The following is a 27,770-nucleotide window of genomic DNA, read 5'->3' as shown; positions in this document are numbered from 1 at the left end:
CAGCCTGAGTTCCTGTGTCTCATCTTACCCTCCAGCCTGTGTCTCCGTCCAGCCTGCGTCTCCGTCCAGCCTGTGTTTCTGTGTTCCAGCCGTGCCAGCCTGTGTCTCCGTCATCTCTATCTTCCATGGTTCCTGTCTTGCACGTCCATCCGTCTGCCTCACCACTCCCCAGCTGTGTCTCCGGCTGCTGCGGTTATAGTTTCCCCTGGGCCTGTCCCTAACGCTCCCTGTATAGGGGGTGGTCCACCTGGCCCGCTCGCCCAGAGGAGATTCGTTGCCGTGGTCTAGTGGGTTCACAATTGGGAATCCTAACACTTTCTGACACTGGTCAGCACATTTCTCTCTAGAATCCCTTGATAGTCAGAGATTTTATTGTACCCTGTACCTAGAAACCCTGTGCCAGATGCAGCAAAGCAGTCCCAGAACATAACAGAGCCTCCTCCATGTATCGCAGTAAGGACAGTGTTCTTTTCTTGATATGCATCATTTTTCCATCAGTGAACATAGAGCTGATATGCCTTGCCAAAAAGTTCCATTTTTGTCTCAGCTTGTCAACATGTAGTTTGGCAAATTCCAGTCTGGCTTTTTTATGATTTTTTTCAACAACTGTTTCCTCCTTGATCGTCTCCGATAAAGTCCACTTTGGCTCATACAGCTATGGATGGTGCGATCTGACACTGATGTTCAATGAGCTTCAAGTTCTTCTTTAATCTGGTTAGAAGTTTTTCTGGGCTCTTTTGTTACCATTCATATTATCCATCTCTTTGATTTGTCATCTATTTTCCTCCTGTGGCCATGTCCAGGGAGGTTGGCTTCACTCCTATGGAGCTTAAATTTCTGAATAATATGTGCAACTGTAGTCACAGGAACATCAAGCTGCTTGGAGATGGTCTTATAACTTTTACCTTTAACATGTTTGTCTATAATTTTCTTTCTAATCTCCTGAGACAACTCTTTCCTTTTTTTCCCCTGGTCCATGTTGACCCCAGCAGGTCATGTTTTCAGGATTTACATAGTGTTACACATGTGAGAGAATTCCTGATGCCTTGATGATACTTCTATCACCTGTGAAATACTAAGGAAATCCTGAAATCAAGAAATCTTGGGGGCCGTGAGGATTGGAGTTTGGGAAACACTGACTTAGACAAACATTAAATGCTAATATTACTTGTGTCCACCAATCCAGTAGCTTTTTCTCACATGTGCTGCAAGGATAAGGCCCGATGTAGTGGCCACTAGGTGGCTGAAATCTACAGTAGCGTGTAGTTTTACTGTAAATCAGTGTTTCCCAAACTCCAGTCCTCACAGCCCCCAACATGTCATGTTTTCAGGATTTCCTTAGTATTTCACAGGTCATGGAAGTATTATCAAGGCATCAGGAATTCTCTCACATGTGTAACACTATGGAAATCCTGAAAACATGACCTGTTGGGGTCCACGAGGACTGGAGTTTGGGTACCACTGTTCTAGACACTTGTGATGCTAATTAGTGGATATACTTTGATTTGAGATGTCCCTTTTATCACATTATTTTCAGGGGTACCATTATTTATGTCCAGGCCTATTTCATGAGATTTATTTTTTTTTTAATTCTGTGGAAGCAGGCTTTTTATCTATTATTACTTTTGTCAGATTCAAGTTATTTCTGTCACCATTGTCGGTTTTTCTGTCATAAAACGAGGGGTACCAACAATTTTGACCACGTGTGTATATATGTGATTGGAGAATGTGATTTATGATTGGTTTTACTCTTTGTAGCAGAAAACATAGGATAAAAATAGACAGTATCAGCTATACAGGGTGGGCCATTTATATAGATATACACTCGCTGACAGAAGTTATGAAGCTTATCCATGTTATGTAAATAAAAGCTTATAACCTGACTTTAAATTCATCCATTGGTTGTATAAATTATTCTTTTGAAAGCTGAAACCCTCCAAAATGTGGTTTAGGTGAAGAAAATAAATTGGCATCAATGCAGAAATATTGATCATTTAATGGACACAGAATGGTCAGATTTTGGCAACACAAAAGTTTTAGATGCCTGTTTGTTAGGGAATCCACACATGTGTTGAGGTTGTCTAACAGACGCAAAACATGAGAAATCATATCATCAGAGCAGAAAAAGCTGTACCCAATAACCTGTAGCTGGACCCAACCTCATATTGGGCCAATCCAGAACGAGGCCAAGGGAAGACACTCCAAAACATACTAATATAAACTACAACCGCGGATTAAAAGTCCAGAGAAAATGATTGCATATAAAAAGAAATATCAATTTATTGAAATCACAGGGACATAATCATGCATATACTGTATAAAGTTTAGTAATGAGCAAGCACTAAAATGCTCGGTTGCTCGGGTCGAGCAAATTGGAATAATCGGGTACTTGACCCGAGCAACGAGCCCAATGTAAGTCTATGGGCAAACCGAAAATTTTTACCATGACCCCATCTGAAAATGATGGAAACAGTTCTCAAATGACATGGGAATATCATGGTGAAGACTCCTGGAAGCATTTCTAACTCTTAGGTCACAGCTGTGAACAATGTTGTCGAGTCTTACGCCATTTTTACATCCACACAATAAAACATACAAAAACTAAACCAAAATGGATTATCCTGGGAAAAATGTTAAGGAACATCCTTTCCTGGGTAATGATTTGTATGTATGGCAAAATGAAAAACCCAACACAAAAATGTTCCTCCACCACTTGGGCTATGTTCAAACGTATCATTTTTTATGCGTTTTTCAACTTTACCATTGCTTTCAACCAAGACAAATGCATGCACTGGAAAATGTCGTGTTAACAGTTTATGACCATATTTGGCCATGTGGTGTGTGACACATCATCAAACACAACCTGTTTCATTTATGAAGGAAGGGCTCTGAAAGTCACAAAGCCTATTTTTATAGGGCCAGCAGTCGTCCCACACTATTCTTAGAGAGCCATAAGCTAGCTATGCTTTGCTGTTCCCATTATTAAACATTGGGTCCCTTATACTGTTATTGCGTATGCAGTGTGTGGCAGGGCTGTCCAAAATTTGGATGCCCCCAGTAACCCACTAAACAGATGTCATGGATGACCACATGCAATCAAAGTTCCAAGTATTCATTTGGTTCTCTCATACTGTTTGCTTATGCATTTAATGCAAGGCCTGCCCTACACCAAAGTTACACGCACCCCAATAAGCCTTTAAACTCAGTTACAGGATGGCCACAGGAAAACCAAGTTCACATTATTAATTTGATACTCCCATACTGTTTGCTTATGCATTGAATGCAAGGCATGTTCTGCACCAAAGTTACACACACTCCAATAAGTCTTTGAACATGCATACTGGATGGCCACAGGAAATCCAAGTTCACATTATTAATTTGGTACTCCCATATTGTTTGCTTATGCATTGAATGCAAGCCATGCCCTACACCAAAGTTACACTCACCCAAATAAGCCTTTGAACTGTGGTGCTGATAGCCACGTGCAACCAAAGCTCCCAGTATTCATTTGGTACTCCCATACTGTTTGCTTATGCATTTAATGCAAGGTCTGCCCTGCACCAAAGTTACAAGCAGCCCAATAAGCCTTTAAACTACTGGAACAGCATGTCTATCCTGAACTGTCCTCCCACCTCTTCTCCTGTTCCCTCTTTGACGGCTTACAATAAGGCTTACAAATGCATCACTCAACTGAAACCACCCTTACTAAAGTCTCCATCGACCTACTAACCACCAAGAGCAAGCGACACTACTCTGTCCTCCTTCTCCTGGACCTGTCTTCTGCCTTTGACACTGTGGACCATTCCCTCCTGCTACAGATTCTCTCATCTCTTGGCATCACAGGCTTGACCCTATCCTGGATCTCATTATATCTAACAGACTGAACATTCAGTGTCTCCCTCTCCCACACCACCTCCTCACCTCGCCTCCTGTCTGTCGATGTTCCTCAAGGCTCAGTTTTAGGACCCCTACTCTTCTCCATCTACAAACTTCGGCATGGGACAGCTCATAGAATCCCATGGTTTGCAGTATCATCTCTATGCCGATGACATGCAAATCTACCCGTCTGAACCTGACCTCACCTCCTTACTGACACAAACCCCACAATGTCTGTATGTTATTTTAGCTTTCTTCTATGCTCGCTTTCTAAAACTGAACATGGACAAAACAGAATTCATCATCTTTACCCCATCTCACTCTACCCTCCACCAGACCTATCCTTCAATGTCAATGGCTGCTCACTTTCCCCAGTCCCATGCTTCCCCCATACTCTGGAACTCTCTACCCCAACACATCAGACTCTCGCCTACCATGGAAAACTTCAAAAAGAACCTGAAGACGAACCTCTTCCAACAAGCCTACAACCTGCAGTGATCCTCAGTCTACTTAACCGCCGCACGACCAGCTCTACCCTCTCCTAATGTATCCTCACCCATCCTCTGTAGACTGTGAGCCAATGTGGGCAAGGTCCTCTCCCCTTCTGTACTTGTGTGTGCCTTGTATTGCTCATGTTTTTAGTACTTGTCTATATTTGCCCCTTTTCACATTTTAAGCACCATGGAATAAATGGCTCTATAAAAATGTATAATGATAATAATAAAAATAATAATAATAAACCCATGTACTGGATGGCCATAGGAAAACCAAGTTCACTTTTTCATTTGGTACTCCCATACTGTTTGCTTGTGCATTGAACGCAAGGCCTGCCCTGCATCAAAGTTACACGCACCCCAATAAGCTTTTGAGCCAAGGTACTGGATGGCTACAGAAAAACCAAGTTCACATTATTCATTTGGTACTCCCATACTGTTTTCTTAGGCATTGAATGTGAACACACGTACTAGATGGCCACATGAAACCAATGTTCCCTTTTTGATTTTTTAAGTCACCTAAAGTTTGGCCATGAAGTGAATACAAGGTCTGCTCAAAAGTTACACACACTCCAATCACCCAAGGAAGAAATGTAGAGGATGGTCTCTGAAAAATATTTTCCCAGTTTACAAGAGCGGGTCTCCTATGCATACACTAAGTGTATGGGCTGACAAACATTTCCCCCTGGGGGTACACATCAACCTACTGTGTAAATATTTTTTACGACAATCATAAACACCCTTCAAAAAACTTTTGTGGCTGTTTCATCATGGACCACGATTACCCTGGTGATCTAGTGGTTGTGCCGGAAGAGACATGGAGGATGACCTACTAAAACTGTTTTCCCAGATTACAGTAATGGGTCTCCTATACTTGTAATGCCCATGCACTAAGTGTGTGGGCTGACAAACATTTCCCCCTGGGGGGTTCACATCAACCTACTGTGTAAATATTATTTTTACGACCATCATAAGCACCCTTCAAAAAACTTTTGTGGCTGTTTCATCAAGAACCACGATTACCCTGGTGATCTAGTGGTTGTGTCGGAAGAGACGTGGAGGATGACCTACTAAAACTGTTTTCCCAGTTTACAGGAACGGGTCTCCTATACTTGTAATGCCCATGCACTAAGTGTATGGGCTGACAAACATTTCCCCCTGGGGGGTTCACATCAACCTACTGTGCAAATATTTTTTTTTTTTACGGCCATCATAAACACCCTTGCAAAAAACTATAGTGGCTGTTGCATCACGGAAAAAGTTCACCCTCGTGTTCTAGTGGTGGTGTCTGAAGAGACGAGGAGTATGGCCTCAGAAACTTTTTTTCCCAGTTTAAAGGAATGGGTCTCCTATACTTGTAATGCCCATACACTAAGTGTATAGGCTGAAAAACATTTTCCCCTTGGGGTGGGACACCTCAACATAGAGTGTAAATATTTTTTGATCGAGCATCATAAGCACCCTTGAGAAAAATTACTTGGCTGTTGCATCACGGAACACGTTTACACTGGTGATCTAGTGGTAATGTCAGAAGAGACGTGGAGGATGGCCTCCTAAAAATGTTTTCCCAGTTTAAAGGCACGGGTCTCTTATACTTGTAATGCCCATACATTAAGTGTATAGCCTGTAAGTGTATAGCCTGAAAAACATTTTCCCCTGAGGGGGACATCTCAATATAGAATGTAAACATTTTTGGAACATCATAAACACCCTTGCAAAAATTTCTAGTGTCTGTTGCATCACGGACCATGGTCACCATGGTGATCTAGTGGTGGTGGATGATTAGGATGAGGAGAAGGAGGAGGATATCAGCACATAGCCAAAATCAGGAAGAATATAGCCATGTGTGGGTGTGAAGAGGTGCATGGGAATATACCACCCAAAAAAAGACACTGCATTTGATGTTAGGTTTCACTGTTATCATGCAGTGGTGTACAGAAGTCTGGCCCAATCCAGCCCTTATTCATTTTTATAAGTCAGCCTGTCTACATTTTCATTTGACAGGCAGATGCACTTATCAGTTATAATTCCACCAGCAGCACTAAAGATGTGCTCTGACAAAACGCTAGTGGGAGGACAGGACAGAACGTCCAAGGCGAAGAGAACCAGTTCATGCCATATATGCAGCTTTGAGAGCAAGTAATTAAAAAGCACAGAGGAATTTTGGAGGATGTTGGTACGGTCAGCTAGGTACTCTCTCACCATCTTCCAAAACTTTGCACTCCTTGTGAGAATACCTCACGCCTCAGGGCCACTGCAATGGTAGGGTCTGAGAAAACTCTCCCGCAACTTTGCCAGTGTTTCCCTGCTTCTGCTGGATTGGAGTTGTGTCTCTTTCACCTGTACTCTTTGGTTGTTCAACGAACTGTGACCTCTGCCACCTGTGTTTTCAGATGGGAATTTTTTTAATAATTCTGAAACAAGGGCCTTCTGGTACTGCAACATTTTAGTACACCTGTCTGCCTCTGGCAGAAGAGATTGAAAACTTTCCTTGTAGCTTGGGTCTAGAAGTGTCACCAACCAATAATGACTGTCAGCCAAATTTTGACAATACTAGGGTCACGGGAAAGGCAGCACAACATAAGGTCAGACATGTGTGGCGAGACTTCCGTGAACTCACCAAGTGGACAATTGACCATGCTCTCCTCCTCCCTGTCCTCAGGCCATACACACTAAACAGATGGTATGACAGTTGTGCTTGTAGTACCATCTATAGCGCATGAAAGTAGCTCCTGTTCTTCCTCCTCCTCCTCTTCCTTATTGTCAACCAATCCACGTTGGGATGACATGAGGCTGGGCTGGGTGTAATCACCCTGTATGCTTCCTTGCTCAATCTCATCATGCTCAGCCTGCAATGCCACCTCTTTGATTGTGAGCAGAGAGCATTTCAGAAGACAGAGAATCGGGATGGTGATGCTAGTTTTAGTGTCATCGCTGCTCAATATCTTGGTGGACTCCTCAATGTTTTGTTGACAAATATCCACAACTAGGGCCTGAGAACACATGGCACTGCCCAACTACTATATACACCAAACAGATCAAGGAAGCATAATGCCATAAAATACAAATTGCTTTATTGAAATACGTACAACAGACATGAACATGATAAAAAGAGATGGATATATCGGTGGATATCACAGATACAAATGTGCTAATCGTGTAAAAATACACAAAAACTGGTGCACCAAACAATCAAATATCGAAAAATCACAATAGAGTGTGTCAATATAAGGTATAAGGGGTATGCAAAACCATATGCATTTCTAAGCAGCTAGATTGTGGTCTACTGCAATGGTAATACTGACAGAAAAAAGTACTGGAAATATCCAGTATAGCATGACAGTGAGATGGCCACTACCAAAATATATGCCCTACATGGTGATAAAAGATCTCAGCAGATAATGTAAAATATGGTCAAATTAGATGCACGACACTACTGTAGAAATTCAGACAAAAAACGTGTCCTAAACAGGTACTAATGATACAAGTATTGGCTTGTTGTCATAACAGTAATATTAGCAAATGTGCATAGAAAAAATGTCCAGAATGCTGAGTGTTTATAAATGTGTCGCCGTCAGCAATATTAAACACTATCTAAGTCAGGGTTAGGACAAAAAAAACGTGTCCTAAACAGATGCTGATGGTACACGTACTGACCTATTGTCATGACAGTAATGTGGCACACGTGCATAAGAAATGGCCAAAAAGCTGAGTATTTATGAATATACTGCCATTAGCAAGATTAAATACTATCTATATCAGGGTTCAGAGGGTAGTGTATACCCACAAAGTCATGTCATAACATGGGTGCAGTAAACGACACAAGTGTGTCCATAGCATGTATGCCCCCATTTAAAGTGCAATGCAACCCCCCTAAATGAAAAGCACATATGACCTGAGATACCGCAGTCCCCGACGCGCGTTTCGCCTTAGCTTCGTCCTGTTAGGTAAGTGAATGTAGCTGCAAGGTGTGTTGAAGTATACAGTATATAGCAACATAGTTACAGATCACTCACAGCTGAGAGATCACCCAGTGCCCGGCGTGTGACGTCATCATGGAGCGCGCTTCACGGCCGCACAGCCACTCCCCATCATACATGTCATGATGTGGAGACGGCTGAATGAAGCCAGGGAGAACGCGTTGCCAAGGCGACGCACCACGCTGCAGGATGACGCTGCAGATAGGTAAGCCACTCCTCCGCCCGATGTGTCAGGGTAGAGAGGCGGACTTAACCCATCCCACAGGCGTTTCCACACAGAATGTGCACAGTGCTCTGGGGAAATACATGGGAATAGCGGTATAGTGGAATATCTTAAGACTGTGCATCTTTTATAAATACATAGTGGGCACAAATAGCGCCCTACCGGGCTGTATATAAGAGTCTGTATTACCAAAAATATGCAATATGTAATGGATAGATATCTGACTATTGATGAAATCTGAAGAAAAAATTCCAAAGACATTAATATGGATATGGTAATATGAGGAAAGCGATATTGATGGCCCTTATTTAGTAAATTTAATTTGACAATAACATATATAGTGGAGAATTAAGGGTCTCAACTGTATATAGTGTAAATCACCAAATATACGAGAAATATAATATCATGGAATGTCCCTCTAGTCATCAATAGCATTGGAACTATACCACACCATTAAACGGGAAATAACCATATAGAAATTAACCTGAATAAGCATATACCATGCATGTTTGATTCTAGGTCCATAATTCTACAGAAATATAAACGTTTCCCAGACACATTACATGAAATATGATTGCTACTAAAGTGTCTACCCATCCATAACATAATGCAGATCCATTGGCACATACGTATTAAGAATAAAGGAATAAGAATCCAAAGGAAATATTAGGTGGACCCAAAAACATATGTACATGTATATGCCAATGCCTGCATCCTTTATACAGACAGAAAAGTCCACAGTGTAGACATGCAGCAGTCCTGAAAAACAGGTCCCACGATGATCGGGTTCTCTCTTGACCTCTCATAGATGTAGACCAGTTGTTATTTCGGATACCCTCCAATGTAAGGTGGTTTGTGGCATCTTCTCCAACAATAGGCTTGAAGACGCCATCCTAACCCGATGTCCATACACACCACACAGCAATGTGATAAAAAGGAGATAAGCTGAAAATAAAACTGAAAATAAAAAGAAATTAAAAACATAAAGAGCAAACCTACACCATGCATCTATAGCATCCTACAGAAATGGGGCAAAGCTCAGAACCTCATTAAGTCCCCTCGGTTGAACCGTTCCCAGCTTGTATATCCATTCAACTTCTTTTTGAGCTAATGTTTTCTTCCAGTTTCCACCGCGGTGATCAATGTGGACCTTGTCTATTCCACAGACCTTAAATAATTTGGGATTACTCCCATGGAACAGCTTGAAATGTCTCGGAACTGACTTGAGAGTTGTATTATCCTCAGTTTCAAAAACGTTTCTGATGTCCCTATAATGTTCCCTAATTCTGATTTTTAAAGGCCTGGAGGTCATGCCGACATAGATTTTTTCACATGGACATACAGCATAATAAACTACACCGATAGAATTACAAGTGATGTGCTGCGTGATGTTATATGTTGTACCACCGTCGCTGGATTTGAAAGAAGAAGCCTGTTTCATATTGGGGCATGCAATACACTCTTTGCATGGAAAGAAACCCCACTTGGGACCCTTCGACCCAAATGCTTTCTCAGGTCTTTGACCCATATGATAGCTGTGCACTAATTTGTCCCGTAGATTACTAGACCTCCTGTATGTAATAGAAGGATGTTTAGGGTGGTTTCACATTAGCGCTTTTTAAGCGCACGCACGGCCGGGGGTAGCTCCGCCCCAGAGCCGGCTCTCTGCCCGGCGTGCCCGCCTCTTGCTTGTAGCGCCGCCTCCTAGCGCACAGCGGCGCCTGCGATCGGCGCACCCTATCTTTAGCATAGGGTGCGCAGATCGTGCGCAGGCCGTGCGCTAGTTGCGCTTTGACCTGCGCTGCGCACTTTTGACGGTGCGCCGTGCACGCCAAAATCAAACTTTTCGGATTTTGGCGCGCACGGCGCACCGTCAAAGGTGCGCAGCGCAGGTCAAAGCGCAACTAGCGCACGGCCTGCGCACGATCTGCGCACCCTATGCTAAAGATAGGGTGCGCCGATCGCAGGCGCCGCTGTGCGCTAGGAGGCGGCGATACAAGCAAGGGGCGGGCACGCCGGGCAGAGAGCCGGCTCGGGGGCGGAGCTACCCCCGGCCGTGCGTGCGCTTAAAAAGCGCTAATGTGAAACCACCCTTAGGGACATATTTTACTAAAGTTCTATCGGTCATAAGAATTGGCCAGTATTTATCTAGAGCCTGTCTCATTTCGTGCCACTTATCATTAAATGAGGAGATAAATCTCACTTTTTGTATTTCCATAGGTCTATGTTTAGGAACAAGTAGATCCACTCTCTTCGCCTGATTGGCTTTCCTCATTCCTCTGTGGATACTATGTCTAGAGTAACCTCTAGACGTGAACCTAGATGTAAGATCCTCTACTTGCCCCTGATACGCTTCCTTGCTAGAACAAATGCGTTTAGCTCTGAGAAATTGTCCTGTTGGAATCCCTTCCACCAAAGTTCTGGGATGTGAGGAGGTGGCGTGTAAAATGGAGTTTACCGCTGTTTCTTTCTGGAACATGTCAGTATGTAAAAAACCATCTGGTCCCTTAAAGATTTTAATATCTTAAAAATCTATGTTGGCCTGGCTGTACTTGCACGTGAGCTTGACATTAATGGAATTATCATTAAGCATGCAGAGGAAGCTGAGAAGGTCCTGTTCTGTTCCCTGCCAAATCAAGAGTATATCGTCTATATAGCGGGCCCAGGACAGGACCTTCTCGATGAAGGCAACCGGGTGAGTGAAAAAAATGTCCCTCTCCCACATGCCCAAAAATAAATTGGCATATGAGGGGCAAACGCTGCCCCCATAGCCGTGCCTTGTTTTTGCAGATAGATGGTTTCTTTGAACATAAAGTAATTATGCTCAAGGGCAAACTTTAATAATGTCACCAGAAAATTAACAAACCTCTCATCATGGTCCGTCATCATCAAGTAAGTCTGAGTGGCCCGTACACCATCCTGATGTTGAATGGAGGTGTATAGGGACTCAACGTCCAAACTAACGAGCCACATATCATCTTCAAATGGGATGCCATCGATTTTACGAAGGACATCACTAGTGTCTTTCACATAAGATGGTAGGTCAAAGACTAGAGGTTTCAAATGGAAGTCCAAGTACTTGGACACAGTTTCACATAGACTCCCATTACCCGATACGATCGGTCGTCCAGGTGGGGTGGTACAATTTTTATGAATTTTTGGTATAAAATATATACATGCCACCTTAGGAAATTCTGGCACAAGATTGTCTCTAAGTTCTCGATTAATCAGCCCATCTGCAAAGGCACGTTCCAAAATTGCTTTAATTTCCTGTTGGTATGCTATGGTGGGGTTAAAAGTCATTTTCTGATAACATCTCCCATCCCTCAATTGCCTAAATGCCTCCTTCTCATATGCTAATACAGGCCATATCACCACGTTCCCCCCTTTGTCAGCGGGTTTTATCACCACCTCTCTCATCTTACTGAGTTCTTTAAGTGCTTCCCTCTGAGCAAACGAAAGGTTACCATGTGAGATATGTCTCGAAATTTTTTCAAATTCATCAGTAACCAATCGTACAAAGATTTCAACATTTGAATATAGATTGAGGGGGGGAAACTTTTTTGGAACCGGAGGTTTAAACTTACCCTTATTGACAGGTCCTTCATTCTCTTCATTGAGTTCCTCTAAGATGGCAATGGCATCCATTTCTTTAGGGCTCCATGTGTCTCCATCATTACCCTTATCATGTAATTTTTTAAGTATTAATTTTCGTGCGAATAAGTGGAGATCTTTTACCACTGTAAAACAGTTAAATGGAGCCGTGGGTGAAAAAGAAAGTCCTAAACTTAAAACTTCCATCTGTGATTGAGTTAGCTGGAACTCTGAAAGATTGATTACCTGGAGTCTAGAGGAGGTCACAATATCCATCCTCTTATTCCTCTTTCTATAATGTTCATTTCTTCTCTTGTTGATATTCTTTCTCAGATTATAGACCCGATTAGTGGATCTATATTCATCTTCTCTAGAGGAGATAGAAGATATCGAGGAAGATCTGGAGGTCTCCGAACTGCCCCTGGTATTAGTTTGCCACCTGTACACCTGACCATTTTTGGAGTCATCAAGATCCCTCCGGAATTTCTTGGCCTTAATATCTTTTACTTCTTTTTCCCACATATTCAGTTGGGCATCAATTTCTTTGTTGAAGGCCTCCACCTCTGATCCAGATAGTTTCTCAAGTAGTTTAATTCGAATCTGCTCAATCTCTAAGTCTGTTTTATCCAAACTTTTTTTGTTATTACCAATCAGTAATTCTATGAGGGATCTTGAACATACATTACAAGCCTCCTCCCACCTTGTACGAAAGGTGGAGTCTTCCACAGGATATGACGGCATAATTCTAACCCTTAAGCCACGGGGTATAAGATTTCTCGCCAAATAATTCTCTAGTGATGTCTCAGTCCACCACATCCTGGTTCTTCTTAATGGAACTCTTGAGGTCTGATCTTTGCCCACTCTCTGCAGAACCACCAGATATACCATCTCCATTAAAAACAGTATCCATAGAGGTTAACCAGCATTGATCTCTAGCTTTAGTATCCATAATGGCCACACAACACTGTAACAAAGTACAGAAACCAATAAGTATACAAATATCCACAACTAGGGCCTGAGAACACATGGCACTTCCCAACTACTATATACACCAAACAGATCAAGGAAGCATAATGCCATAAAATACAAATTGCTTTATTGAAATACGTACAACAGACATGAACATGATAAAAAGAGATGGATATATCGGTGGATATCACAGATACAAATGTGCTAATCGTGTAAAAATACACAAAAACTGGTGCACCAAACAATCAAATATCAAAAAATCACAATAGAGTGTGTCAATATAAGGTATAAAGGGGTATGCAAAACCATATGCATTTCTAAGCAGCTAGATTGTGGTCTACTGCAATGGTAATGCTGACAGAAAAAAGTACTGGAAATATCTAATATAGCATGACAGTGAGATGGCCACTACCAAAATATATGCCCTACATGGTGAAAAAAGATTTCAGCAGATAATGTAAAATATGGTCAAATTAGATGCACGACACTACTGTAGAAATTTAGACAAAAAACGTGTCCTAAACAGGTACTAATGATACAAGTATTGGCTTGTTGTCATAACAGAAGACAGAGAATCGGCCGATATTTGCGGTATCAGAATTCCGATACTGAGTTCCGATACTTTTTGCATATTGAATACCGGAATCAGAAGTTCCCATAATGCTATGAGCCAGTTTGATTTGATTCAGCCAATGAGGAATCCTAAGAAGTTTGGGCACATCCTGTTAGGCTTGTAGGCATGTTAACTAATGGCATGGCTGTGATTGGCTGCTGAAATTATGTCATGATGCACTATAAAAGCCGCCGCCGCCATTTTGGGTTCACTCTGCTGTGAATTCAGTTAGGGACAGGACGCTGCTCTTGTGACTCTGAGGGACAGTTAGAAATATCGATTTGCTAGATTATGCTTTACCCAGGCTAGTTTAGCAATCCCTGTGAGAAGCTTTCTTTTGCCTTGCAGTGCTGTTCACAGCTGTCTGCAAGGTCTGTGTGAGTGCAGCTCACACTGTAGTGTGTCCTGCAGCCACCTCTGGTTGTAGGCCGCTCAGCGTACGTCACTGCCTCATACATATTTATTTTTGCTTTATTGCTGCTCATTTTTCATTAATTCTCCTATTAGTGTGAATCCATCCGTATCCATCTACATTGGTTGCAAACATTATATAGGAGTAGACAGCGGAGACTTTATGCAGCCTTTCAGTGCTAGTGCACAGTTCTCTGCACTGTTCATGGCTGTCTGTGAGGTCTCTGTGTGTGAGTGCAGTTCACGCTGCAGTGTGTTCTGCAGCCACTTCAGGTTGTAGTCCGCTCAGCGTGCGTCACTGCCTCATTCATTGTTCTTTTTTGCTGTAGTGCTGCTTATTTTTCCTGAATTTCTCCTATTAGTGTGCTTCCATCTGTATCCAGCTAGATTGGATGCAAACACTATATAGGAGTAGATAGAGGAGCCTTTTTTCTGGCTTGTGCCCTGTAGCCCCAGCCAGATTAGTATTAGTCTATTTTTTTGGGGCCTCATTTATTGCATTGTAGGTTACCGTCCTGCATTGTAATAGCTCCAAAAAGTTTGTGATACTATCGCTTTCACATCTTTGGTCACATCCTTTTTGTTTTTTTGTTTTTTTAAAACACGTAAATAAAGTTCACCAAACACTCCACTTGACAGTTGTGTAGGCCACATTAGCTCATATTAAAGTGTAGTCCACACACTTTATAAAATTAGTGTTTCTTATAACTGTTAGCAGCTGTTCAGGAATAAGCACACTAAGCCCCCCTTTGTACTTTTCTGCCTATCTTTATCAGTCTACCAAGATGAAGAAGGCAGGGAGTAAGGCACGTGGTCGCGGGTGTGGGGTATCAGCAGGGAGAGGACGTGGGGATTCTGTGCCTGCTGCGGGCACCACTGACTCAGCATCCCCCAGTTTTCCCAGGGAACAGTTTTTCATGCGTAGCTTTGTAGGACCACGCTGTACCGCACTGCTGCGGGACGAAAAAATTGTCGGATGGATGGCAGCTAACGCATCGACTTCAATTACTTCCACATCCTCTCAGGGCCAGAGCACTGAAGAGCAACCATCTGTCTCTTCACCACCTGCCAAATTGCCCATGCAGTCAGAGAGCCCTGGACAGGAGCCATCTCTACTTCTGTTCTTTGAATCTCTTGACTTGAAAACAGGAGGCCGGCCAAGCAGCATTCCAGAATGTGAAGAAGAGGGAGTATGCAGTGATGCACAACTGCTTTGTCCTTCTGAATCTGAAGAGGCAGGTGGGCCAGTGCCTATGGTCAGCATACCTCAGTACGCATCAGATGATGAGACTCAGGTGCCACTTTCTGGTGCATACTGTGCTGGCGAGACTACCCAGGAGAAGCAGGTGTTTGAAGAGGGGAGTGTAGATGATGAGGTCCTTGACCCATCATGGCATGAGGAACAGGAAGGTGGTGGGAGCAGCTCTGAGGAAGAGATTCCCCGAACGGCCAAAACAGGAGGGAGAGGGAGGTGGCATACTTGGTTGCCTGTAGCCTCCACTTCAGCACCCATTAGGAGTATTCCTCTTCCAAAACCCAAAACGGGTGCTCCCAGGACTTGCAGTGCGTGGTCCTTTTTTGACACAGTTGCAGATGACATTTGCTTTGTCAAATGCAAGCCGTGTAATCAGGAAGTCAAAAGAGGGAAAAGTGTCAGCAACCTCAATACCACAAATATGTGGAAACATGTGTGGACTAAGCACGTGGTGGAGTTACAAAGACACACTGAAGACGTAGGCCAACCTACAGCACCACCTACCACTTCTTCAGCTCGTGTTGTAGCCTCTTCCTCCAGCTCACACACAGCTGGCTCGGCTTCCTCACAGGATTGCCATGGAAGAACCTCTGGCACTGTTGTCCAGAGACCCAGTGACATTCCACCCACAGCACCACGTTCCCTGTCATCCTCACACTCCCAGGCCACTCTACAGCCATCAGTAGCACAGGCATGGGAGAAAAGGCGACCATACTCAGCAAACCATCCCCGAGCACAGGCTTTGAATGCTGGCATTGCAAAACTACTGGCCCTTGAAATGCTCTCATTCAGGCTGGTGGAGACTGACACCTTCCGTAACTTCATGGCATTAGCAGTCCCACAATACACCGTGCCTAGCCGCTTTTATTCCAGCAGGCAAGCCGTCCTTGCCCTGCAAAAGCATGTGGAGGGAAAAATTATACATGCGCTACTAAACGCCGTCAGTAGCAAGGTCCACCTGACCACCGATGCGTGAACCAGTAACCATGGACAGGGACGATACCTTTCCCTCACTTCCCATTGGGTCAATGTTGTGGAACCGGGTACAGATCTTGAGAGTGGCGCTGTACGTGTTCTGCCAACTCTAAGGATTGCAGGAATCCAGTCTGTACACATTGACTACTCCTCATACTCAAGTTCCTCAGAATCAGCACTGCAGGAGCCGTCACGTTCTACCTCCACATGGACCCGTGAACACTTACCCGATATGAGCACAGCCATGGCCAAACGTCTACAGGCCGTACTGAAATTAATTTCTTTGGGGATTCGAAGCCACACAGAGCAGGAGCTCTGGAATGCCATCAAGCAGGAGAGCGACGTGTGGTTTGTGCCAGCGAATCTCCAGCCAGGCTTGGTAGTGTGTGACAATGGCCAAAATCTGGTGGCAGCTCTGGGCCTGGGTAACCTCACTTCCATCCCATGTCTGGCACATGTGCTCAACTTGGTCGTGCAGAGCTTTCTGAGGGACTATCCGGATCTTGATGCACTGCTGCACAAGGTCCGCATAGAGTGCACGCACTTGCGGTGTTCTAGCATGGCAAGATCGCGTATTGCAGCTCTGCAGCGCCGATTCCCCCCTCCGGAACATCGCATCATATGTTACCTACCCACCAGGTGGAATTCAATGTTACATATGTTGGAGCAGTTGTGTGAGCAGCAGGCGGCAGTAATGGAGTACCAGCTGCATCAGGTGCAAACAAGTCGCACTGCACACTTCACCACCACTGAGTGGTCCTCTACGAAGGACATCTGCCACGTTTTGCGTGCCTTCGATGATTCCACGCGGATGGTGAGTGCAGATGATGCACTAGTCAGCATGACTGTCCCCCTTATCTGCCTGCTTCAAAAAACACTGCAAGTACTAAGGGAGGAGGTTTTGGAAGAGGTGGAGGATGAGGAGTCACAAATGCCATCTGCTTCTGGACAGTCTGTGCAACATGATTCCTCACAAAGGCCTAGGCAGGGGACACTTTGTGAGGAGGATGAGGAGGATGAGGAGGAAGACATCTCTCCAGAGGAGGGAGGTACACAATGATCTAGTAGTCAGTATGTAGAGCGAGGGTGGGGTGATGCAGAGCAGGTAGAGATGACACCTCAAGCAGGGGACAGCGTTTCTTGGCCAGTTGGGAGTCTGCAGCACATGGTTGATTTCATGCTGCAGTGCCTGAGAAACGACCGTCGCATCGCCCACATTCTCAACACGGCTGATTATTGGGTGTACACCCTCCTAGATCCTCGCTACCGGGACAACTTACAAAGCCTCATAACACCATTGAACCGGGAGCGTAAAATGCGGCAGTACAAAGACAAACTGGTGCAGTCCATCATGTTCTCCCTTCCACCCGAGAGCAGTGCTGCTAGTGCTTTACAAAGCAGCTCAGTACATCGAGGCAGTGGAGGAAGCTCTGCACAAAGAGGGAGCAGAAGCAGCGCCTCAGCACAAGGCAAGACCAGTATGGCCAAAATGTGGCAAAGTTTTGTGTGCCCGCCACAAATGTCTACACCATCACAGACGGCTCCAGTCAGCAGGAGGCACCGTTTCCGTCAGACGGTGACAGGCTACATGTCTTGCCCTCTCAATGTACTCCCAGGCGGCTCTTACCCCTTCAAGTTTTGGGTCTCTAAGCTGGATACATGGCCAGAGCTTTGCCAGTATGCATTGGAGGTGCTGGCTTGCCTTGCTGCTAGTGTTTTATCGGAACGCGTCTTTAGTGCCGCAGGTGGTGTACTAACAGACCGTCGCATGCGACTACCCTCTGATAATGTTGAGCGGCTTACTTTTCTGAAAATGAACAAGGCCTGGATCCTGCCTGAATTTGCCAGTCCTCTTCCAGATTAAATAATTGGTTGGCAACAGTATCCAGGTCTCCTGTTGTGTTCATGTTTCTACCACCTGAACTGTAATCCCTGGGCTCCAACACGACCAGTTGCTGCTCAGAAGTGCCGTCTGCACAGAAAAAAACACTAGCTCCTGTGTTAGTGGGGTTCAGTAATGCCAGCTGCTCCCCTGCTGTGTGTACAGCAATGTCTCCTGCTCCCTCCACGTTCAAACTACATCAGATATTAAACTTGCTCCAATTAGGCCTCAGCCTACTCCATGATTGACCCTGGGCTCCAACACCACCAGTTGTTGCTCAGAAGTGCCGTCTGCACAGAGAAAAACACTAGCTCCTGTGTAAGTGGGGTTCAGTAACGTCAGCTGCTCCCCTGCTGTGCGTACAGCAATGTCTCCTGCTCCCTCCACATTCAAACTACATCAGATATTAAACTTGCTCCAAGTAGGCCTCAGCCTACTCCATGATTGATCCTGGGTCCAAAACCGCCAGTTGCTGCTCGAAAGTGCCATCTGCACAGAGAAAAACACTAGCTCCTGTGTTAGTGAGGTTCAGTAACCCCAGCTGCTCCCCTGCTGTGTGTACGGCAATATCTCCTGCTCCCTCCACATTCACCCCGCATTAGATATTAAACTTGCTCCAAGTAGGCCTCAGCCTACACCATGATTGATCCTGGGCTCCAACACCGCCAGTTGTTGCTCAGAAGTGCCATCTGCACAGAGAAAAACACTAGCTTCTGTGATAGTGGGGTTCAGTAACGCCAGCTGCTCCCCTGCTGTGTGTACGCAATATCTCCTGCTCCCTCCACATTCACCCCACATTAGATATTAAACTTGCTCCAATTAGGCCTCAGCCTACTCCTTGATTGACCCTGTGCTCCAACACCACCAGTTGTTGCTCAGAAGTGCTGTCTGCACAGTCAACATATGCTCCAGTGTTATTGGGGTTCAGTAATGTCAGCTGATCCCCTGCTGTGTGTATGCCAATGTCTTGTGCTCTGTCCACACTCACACAACTAAAGATTTTAAACTTGCTGCAATTAGGACTCTTCCTCCACTCTGTTTGAACTGTAATCCCTGGGCTCCAACACCGCCAGTAGCTGCTCAGAAGTGTCTTTGGCACAGGTAGTCCTTCCTGGCCAACCTGGTTCCAGCATGCCAGTTGTTTCCGGGAGGTGTCAACGTCACTTTGTCACCGATACGTTGTCCTGTCGTGTTGCGGTTGGGTTAGCCGACTCTATGGTGCCTGCAGTTTAGGTGCTTCCTATGAGGGCTGCGGGTTCTGGCAATAAAGGCTTGTTCCGTAGTTCCAATAGGACAAGCACCCCCTGTAGGACTGTGGGTTTTGGTAACTGCGGCTGGCTCGCGGCCTTGCAACTTTGTTTTTCATGGGTACCTTCTGCTGCCCCTCTGGGTTCCAGCACCATCAGCTGGTTCTCAGCAATGCCTTTGGCTTAAGTGCCTCCATCTCGGTTTCTGAGTTCCAGCAACGTCCTTGGTAGTGCTTTCTAGCACAGGTACCTCCGGCTTAGTAACCGGGTTCCAGTACCGTCAGCTGGTCCTCGGTAGTGCCATTGGCTGTTGTAGCTTCTGCTACCCATCCGGGTTCCAGCACCATCATCTGGTCCTCGGTAGTTCCATTGCCTCTTGTTCCTTCCGCTGCCCCTCCGGGGTCCAGCACCTTCAGCAGGTTCTCGGCAGTGCCTTTGGCTTAGGTGCCTCCATCTCGGTATCCGAGTTCCAGCAACGTCTGCTGGTCCTTGGTAGTGCTTTCTAGCACAGGTAACTCCTGCTTAGTAACCGGGTTCCAGTACCGTCAGCTGGTCCTCGGTAGTGCCATTGGCTCTTGTAGCTTCTGCTACCCATCCGGGTTCCAGCACCATCAGCTGGTCCTCGGTAGTTCCATTGCCTCTTGTTCCTGCTGCTGCCCCTCTGGGTTCCAGCACCGTCAGCTGGTTCTCGGCAGTGCCTTTGGCTTAGGTGCCTCCATCTTGGTATCCAAGTTCCAGCAACATCTGCTGGTCCTTGGCAGTGCTTTCTAGCACAGGTACTTCCTGCTTAGTAACCGGATTCCAGTAATGTCAGCTGGTCCTCGGTAGTGCCATTGGCTCTTGTTCCTTCTGCTACCCTTCTGGGTTCCAGCACTGTCAGCTGGTCCTCGGTAGCTCCATTGCCTCTTTTTCCTTCTGCTGCCCCTCCGGGTTCCAGCACCGTCAGCTGGTTCTCGGCAGTGCCTTTGGATTAGGTGCCTCCATCTCGGTATCCGAGTTCCAGCAATGTCTGCTGGTCCTTGGTAATGCTTTCTAGCACAGGTACCTCCTCCTTAGTAACCGGGTTCCAGTAACGTCAGCTGGTCCTCGGTAGTGCCATTGACTCTTGTTCCTTCTGCTACCTATCCGGGTTCCAGCACTGTCAGCTGGTCCTCGGTAGTTCCATTCCCTCTTGTTCCTTCTGCTGCCCCTCCGGGTTCCAGCATCGTCAGCTGTTTCAGGGAAGTGTCAACGTCACTTTGGCACCAATACATTGTCCTGTTGTGTTGTGGTCGGATTAGCCGACTCTATGGTGCCTGCAGTTTAGGTGCTTCCTATGTGGGCTGTGGGTTCTGGCAATAAAGGCTGGTTCCGTAGTGCCAATAGGACAAGCACCTCCTGTAGGACTGTGGGTTTCGGTAACTGCGGCCGGCTCACGGCCTTGCAACTTTGTTTTTCATGGGTACCTTCTGCTACCCATCCGGGTTCCAGCACCGTCATCTGGTTCTCGGCAGTGCCTTTGGCTTAGGTGCCTCCTTCTCGGTATCCGAGTTCCAGCAACATCTGCTGGTCCTTGGTAGTGCTTTCTAGCACAGGTACCTCCTGCTTAGTAACCGGGTTCCAGTACCATCAGCTGGTCCTCGGTAGTGCCATTGGCTCTTGCTCCTTCTGCTACCCATCCGGTTTCCAGTACCGTCAGCTGGTTATCGGCAGTTCCTCAGCCTTCTTGTACCTTCTGCTACATTTGCAAGTTCAAACTTTTTGAAATGGTTTTTGGTAATCACTCTGGATCTCCCTGACGACGACCCTGAAGATCACCCCAAAGAAGACCAAAAAGATGACCCTGAAGAAGATGACCAAGAGGACAAAGAACATGAAGAAAACCACCAAGATACAGAACAACAAGAGACAGAAGACCAAGAAGCAGAAGAACAAAAAGCAGAAGAACATTAAGCATAAGACTAAAAATCAGAGCATAAGATATTATCTAAATTATAAGCAGAAGAAGACTAAGCAGTGTATGGGGGTGAGTTCATTCCTCCTCGTGGTGCCCCTGGAAAATGCCACTGAACGTGGACAAATCCTGTTGTAAATCTTTTGTGACAGGCAGAACGGCTGGTGTAATCTTCAAACTTTTATAGATAACAACTACAGGAATGCCTGTCACAAATAAGAATATGATGAAGAAGAAGAATAGGAAGAAGATGAAGAAGTAAAATATGAAGAAGAATAATAGTTGAATAAGAAGAATTTGAAGAATGTAAAAAAAAAGAATAATAGGAAGAAGATGAAGAAGATGAAGAAGAAGAAGATGAATAAGGTGAAGAAGAAGTTGATGAAAAAGATGCTGCTGAGGATCATGAAGGAGAATGTGTGGGAGAAGTAAAAAAGAAGGTGAAGAGCATAGAAGTAGTGAAACATACATATCTGACAAAATATAAACAAGGTTAACATAGTCAATATCTTTGTAACTCTGAACGTCTTAAAAAAAAATTATTCCTGCTATTCCATTTGATGGGGCTAAACCTCTATGCCTTTAATGTCTCCTCCACCTCCCCCAATACATTCTACATCATTATTAGTTGTTTTTCTTCATGCAGAATTAACCTACAAGGAAAGAAAGGATTTATTTTAATTCCGATATTTCTGTCCCATTGACTTGCATTGGTTTCCGGTATCGGAATCGGCAATATCCGATACTTTTTGGGTATCGGTCAGATCCCATCCGATCTAATATTTCACAATATCGTAAGGTATCGCTCAACACTAGTCATCACACACCAGTTGATGAGCCGGAATCTGCAAACGCTGCTCAAGCTTGGCAAGGGCGGAGAAAGCTGGAGCTGACTTTCTAAAATGGGCACACGGGTACTTTGGCAAACAGATATGGCAGCTCTGGGTAGGTTTTGAGAAACCGTTGAACAACAAGGTTAAGCACATGGGCCAGGAGTGGTACGTGTGTGAGCTCACCTCACCTCAGAGCCACCACCAGGTTCCGGCCATTGTCACACACAACCATGCCTGGCTGTAGGTTTAGCAGTGTCAGCCACACATCTGCCTGCTTTTTCAGAGCTGTCCACAACTCTTCAGCATTGTGCGGTTTGTCACCCAAGCATATTAGCTTCAGTACAGCCTGTTGATGCTTGGCAGTGCTGCAGTGCTTCCAGGCTGAAGAGGAGGAGGATGAGGTGCAGGAGCAGTAGATTGTGGGGGCAACCCTGACTGACATATGGCCCACAATCCTCAGTGTCGGGAGGAAATGTTCCGTCACAAAGTCCCTCTGAGCATCAGCTTCCACTATGTTAACCCAGTGTGCTGTCAGCGAGATGTAGTATCTCTGCCCACAACCACTTGTCCATGTGTCCATGGTTAGATGGACTTTTCCAGTAATAGCATTGTTCAGGGCACGGGCATTATTGTGGGACACGTGCTTGTGTAATGTCGGGATGGCACACCAGAAGAAATAGTGGCTGCTTGGGACCAAGTACCTTGGGTCAGCCGCCTCCATCAGGTTGTGGAAAGCTTCCATATCCACGAGCCTAAAAGGCAACATTTAGAATGGAAGCAGACGAGAAATGTGTGAATTTAGTACTGTGGTCTGTTGGGCTTTGGCTGCGTGTTTAAGCTTGCGTTCCAATGACTGGGGTATAGACAGCAGAAGGCTGTGCTGGGACAAGGACATGGATGTGTTTGATAATGGTGGTAGTTGAGTGTGGCAACGACAGGTGAAGGACACGAGGCATCATCGCATGCAACATGGACAGGGGATTGGCTTGCATGCACAACAGTGGAAGTAGCAGTGTTGTCACCCACAGACACTGTTCCCGGAGCCTGGTGTTCAGCCCACAAAGTCAGGTACTTTGCTGCCATGTGCCTACTCATGCTCTGGTGGTGGTCAGGCTGGTAATTTGGCTACCCCTGCTGATGCGGGCTTGGCAGGTGGTGCAAATGGCCTGTTTGGGGTTATCGGCAGAGTCTTTAATTAACAGCCAGACTCGGGAAGATCTAACATTTGTACTCCCAACTTCCATCATGTTGGTGTTACGAGGAATGGTTGCCTGCCTTCTGTCTGCGGACACCACACTGCTTCTTCCTGCCTGTTGGGGTGCTATGCCTCCCTCTTCTTGTGTGCTGCTGTCCTCGCTTTGCATGTCTTTCTGCCAGGTTGGGTCAGTTACTATATCATCCACCACCTAGGCTTCCAATTCCGCACCCTGGTCCTCCTCCTGACTTTCTGACAATTTTGTCTCATCTTTGTCCACCTGTTGTGACACGTTCTCACCATCACCTTCATGTAAACTTGGCTGCTCAAATATTTGGACATCCCTAGATGTGATCTCATCTTGCCCCATTGCAAGTGGACCGGGCGAGAGGCATGAATCTATAAATGGAAAAATCAACAGCTCTTTAGAGTGTGCAAGTGTGGGATCAGTTGACTCCCTGTACTTGGCATGGCGGGAGGAAGGAGGATCAGGATAAGGATTATGCGGTCCAGACTCACGGCTACTCAGACTTGGCCATTTGAAAGACAGAGTGTTGGTGTGATGGTGGAAAAGTCAGTGGAATCATTATCTGCTATCCAACCAGCAACCTTTTGACACTGCTCTGGTTTCAATTGTGCTGTTTTGCGGTCCCCTATGAATTCAGACAGAAAGGTCATGCTTGAAGATGTCAGCTTGCCCACGGCCTTGGCCTCTGTATGCACCATCACCATCGCGTCCACTTCCCCTTCCCTTGTCATGTGCCTTGCCCATTTTAAATGGACTGCAATATTTTAATATTTTCCATGTTCACTACAAATGGCTGAATTATGAGCGAACTTGTATGTGATCCGTGTGTGGAAAAAACACACTTTAAAATATCTGGAATGTAGGTAAAAATGTATTTTTTTTAATATCAAACTTGTGTCAATAACTAGGGTAAGACACAGCAAATACAGTGGAATGGAGGCCTGAAATACAACATTTTGTAGCCCGCAAATAGATCAGGCGTCTGATGGAGATGCCACACTGTTCAATATGTGGCCTTTTTTTTTTTTTTTTTTACCCCAAAATAGTGTATAGAACTAGGGTAAGACACAGTAAAAAAAAGGTGCGTGTAAGCCTGAAATGCCACAATTTGTAACCCAAAGATAGATGAGGGATGTGACAGAGATAACCCACTTTCAAATATCTGCCCTGTATCTTTTTTTTTTTTGGCCAGCAAAATTGTGTCAATATGTAGGCTATGACACAACAAAGAAATTCTATGGAGGCCTGAAATGGCAAAATTTTAAGCGCAATGATATACGATCCATGTGGCGGACAAAACCCAGTGTAAAATATCTGCCCTGTAGCTAAATATATTTGGGCAGCAAAATGGTGTCATAAGTTTTATAAGACACTCCAAAAAAATTCTTCAGTACCACAAAAAATGACAGATTTTTCTGCGCACTCAGATGTGATGCCTGGTACAGGTAAACCCATTAAAAATTGCTGGACTTTCACACTGTACTATGGAAAGGATCTGGCTGTAGTCTGCTGTGTCAACAGGCAAATGGAGAAAAAAAGGGGTTCTGGATTGCTTTGAAATAAAATAATCAGGATTAAGATGCAAAAAAATATTCCTAACCACTGATACCTGGGTCTAGGTATATACGGTCAATATATGTAATAGGCAGCAGCAGTAGACAATAATGGAATGGACCCTCTTGATGTATGCAATGATATCTATATACCCACATACAGTGCCTGCATGCCTTGCACAGATATGTATATAGCCACATACACTCCAATGCCTACCTAGCACTGCAATCTATATACCCCATAATTAGTCCTTAGGACTGTTGGTTTAGCTTGATTTGTGTATTCTATGATGTTATACAAACACTAACTTATAAACCCCCAAATCTGACCCTATCTCAGCAGCAGCTCTCCCTACACTGTCTGATTCTGAACATGACTGTGACGAGCAGGGCGGCGGCAGGTCTCCTATAGACCAGATGACCCTGTGCGGCAAGTCAATCTTTGTAATACCACAAAAAAGATGGCTGCAGCATTGCAGTGCATGGCAGACAATCCCTGCATGTTGATTGGTGCTCTAAAGAGCACCAAACTTGTAGGGCGGAAACCCAAGCTCCCACCGAATAATCCCAGAAATACTCGGCGCTTGCTGAGTACCGCGAGTACAGTGATACTTGTGCGAGTAATGAGCATTACCGAGCCTGCTCGCTCATCACTAATAAAGATACAACATATAAATAGGTATCAGAGTACAAATAAGTACAGAGATCAGGTAGAAACCAGCAGGTACATTACTAGCTAGATCTAAGAGTTTAAATATCCTTGAGCAAGTGCATAGTGCTTATATGCTCGAATAGTATCGTGGGTAGGATATCAGGAGAGAGCAGAAAATGCCCCACCTTGTGACATGTACTCAAAATTATATATCCTACAAACTTATGCCACCATATCCAAGTCTGTTCTTACCCATGGTCAGATGCCAGTGATGCCATATGCCTAGCAAATCATGCAGACACAAGGATTTGAACATAATAAACAAGCACACCCATATTCTTGGATAACACCAAAGCATGCTAAGATAAGATGTTATCCGAGCACATTCGCTCACCACTAGTAGGTAGGAGTCAAGAGTTCCAGTATCAAGCTAAATGAGGTCTTTTTAATTTCCTTTGCTGAAGGAGAAAACTGCTGCACCCAAGCCACCTGTATTTTATTACTGGTGAGATACATTTACGTTAGAATGTTTTGTGTACTTGACTTATTCAAGTGAAGTGAAGGTGTATGGCAAGGTACTCTATTCAAGTAATGTTTACAGGCACATTACACAAATGGCTGGCAGGTGAATTTCCTCTCAACTGACATGTACTTGATACATCTTTTCTCTTTTTAAATTCATGACATCTTTACTATTAACCGAAATTGAGATGATATCAGGCAACATGGTAAATACTAATGTCGCTACAATTTTACTGCAGAAAAAATATTTGTACAGTATTTTCTTGTTACAAGATGTATTTCTTTAACATATTTGACATGTTAAACTTGAGCTGTCGCTTGACTTTGTATCTTTAGCTTTGCCAGTACGTTTCTTCTTATATGTAAAATGTTCTGACTTTATTATCTTCCTCCTCAAACTATTTCTTTATAGCACTGATTGTGCTGAAGTCATGCTGAGTGTTCTCTATTGAAGGAAATGCAATGAATAAATGATTTTCTCTTCATTGTTCATTAGATTTCAGCACCTGGACAGCTCCACAAGACATCAAGTAAAATGATGACTCAGAAGAGGAGATGGAAGAGTCAACCCCGGTGCTTTGTATCCATGAAGGAGAAAGCATTCACTGTCTCACACCCCCATCCACCCCAACTCCCATAAATGATTAAGCGCATTAGATGAACTAGGAGTATACTAACAAGGACCAGGAAAGTGTATTGCTATTGTTAAGTCACAAGAAGAAGTCGAATGGATCTGGAGATAAAAATATATGAATGTTTTCTTATATTACACAAATACTATGTCAATACAATATAGATCAGATTGCACAATTATGTACCGATGTCTGCTCCCTCATTCCAGGAAAACATGGCCGGCCCATACTCTAAACGTATACACTTTATCTACAGATATATGTTTAACTAGCACAATGCAATGCAAATGAAGCGACTTGAGAGAATAGGAAGATGAATTAGAGCTGCTCATTGTAGAAATTCCAATGTGATGAACAGCAGCTATATTAGCGAGAAGGAGATATTTACTTTTTCACGTGTATTTAGCTTGTATGGTAAGAAGATCATGGGTCTTTTTTAATGTTATCATTATTTGTATTGATTCATTGAAAATATAAGTACCGAAAATGCAGCTACAGTCAACAGTCATACTAAATGGAACGGCAAGCAGAATAAATCACAGCCTGGCTGCATGTTTGCAGCCAGATACATTATTCTCCAAGATGCCATGGTTTTTCAGAGAACAAATACTTTGAACTTCCAGCTGGGGAACATAGATGAAGATGAGGATATTCTCTTTCCACCCACAGCCAGCCTTTTCCTATGTACATCAGAGAGAGAACTGTCAATCACCTGCACTGTCCCCGAGAAGAGTTAGCTATGGACAGTGCTGGACTGGTCTCATCTCTGGCTATGGTACCTGGCCCGGAAGCTCAAAGTATTTCTCATGCAATCAATCATGCAGCCAGGCTTAGATTCTTGATGACTTCGGTTTGGGAAGTATGAATCTCCTGGCAGGTTCAATTCATTACAAAATTTATAAA

At 44.6% G+C, this 27,770-nt stretch overlaps 1 long non-coding RNA gene across 1 annotated transcript in view; it reads left to right on the top strand.

The window, feature by feature from the left end:
- The window catches only part of LOC141099200 (uncharacterized), a 41,050-nt gene extending 14,028 nt beyond the window's left edge, over positions 1 to 27,022 (top strand). The window contains exon 3 of the long non-coding RNA XR_012234451.1: positions 26,732 to 27,022. This is a non-coding gene — a long non-coding RNA (uncharacterized lncRNA). The remainder of the gene's footprint in view (positions 1 to 26,731) is intronic.
- The last annotated feature ends 748 nt before the right edge of the window (positions 27,023 to 27,770 follow it).

The sequence above is a fragment of the Dendrobates tinctorius genome, unplaced genomic scaffold, assembly GCF_039654945.1.
Source record: "Dendrobates tinctorius isolate UK_male_01 unplaced genomic scaffold, ASM3965494v1 ptg000098l, whole genome shotgun sequence".
In the NCBI taxonomy this organism is placed as follows: Eukaryota; Metazoa; Chordata; class Amphibia; order Anura; family Dendrobatidae; genus Dendrobates; species Dendrobates tinctorius.
The sequence above is the reverse complement of the archived record's forward strand: the minus strand, read 5'-3'. Positions and strand labels throughout refer to the sequence as shown.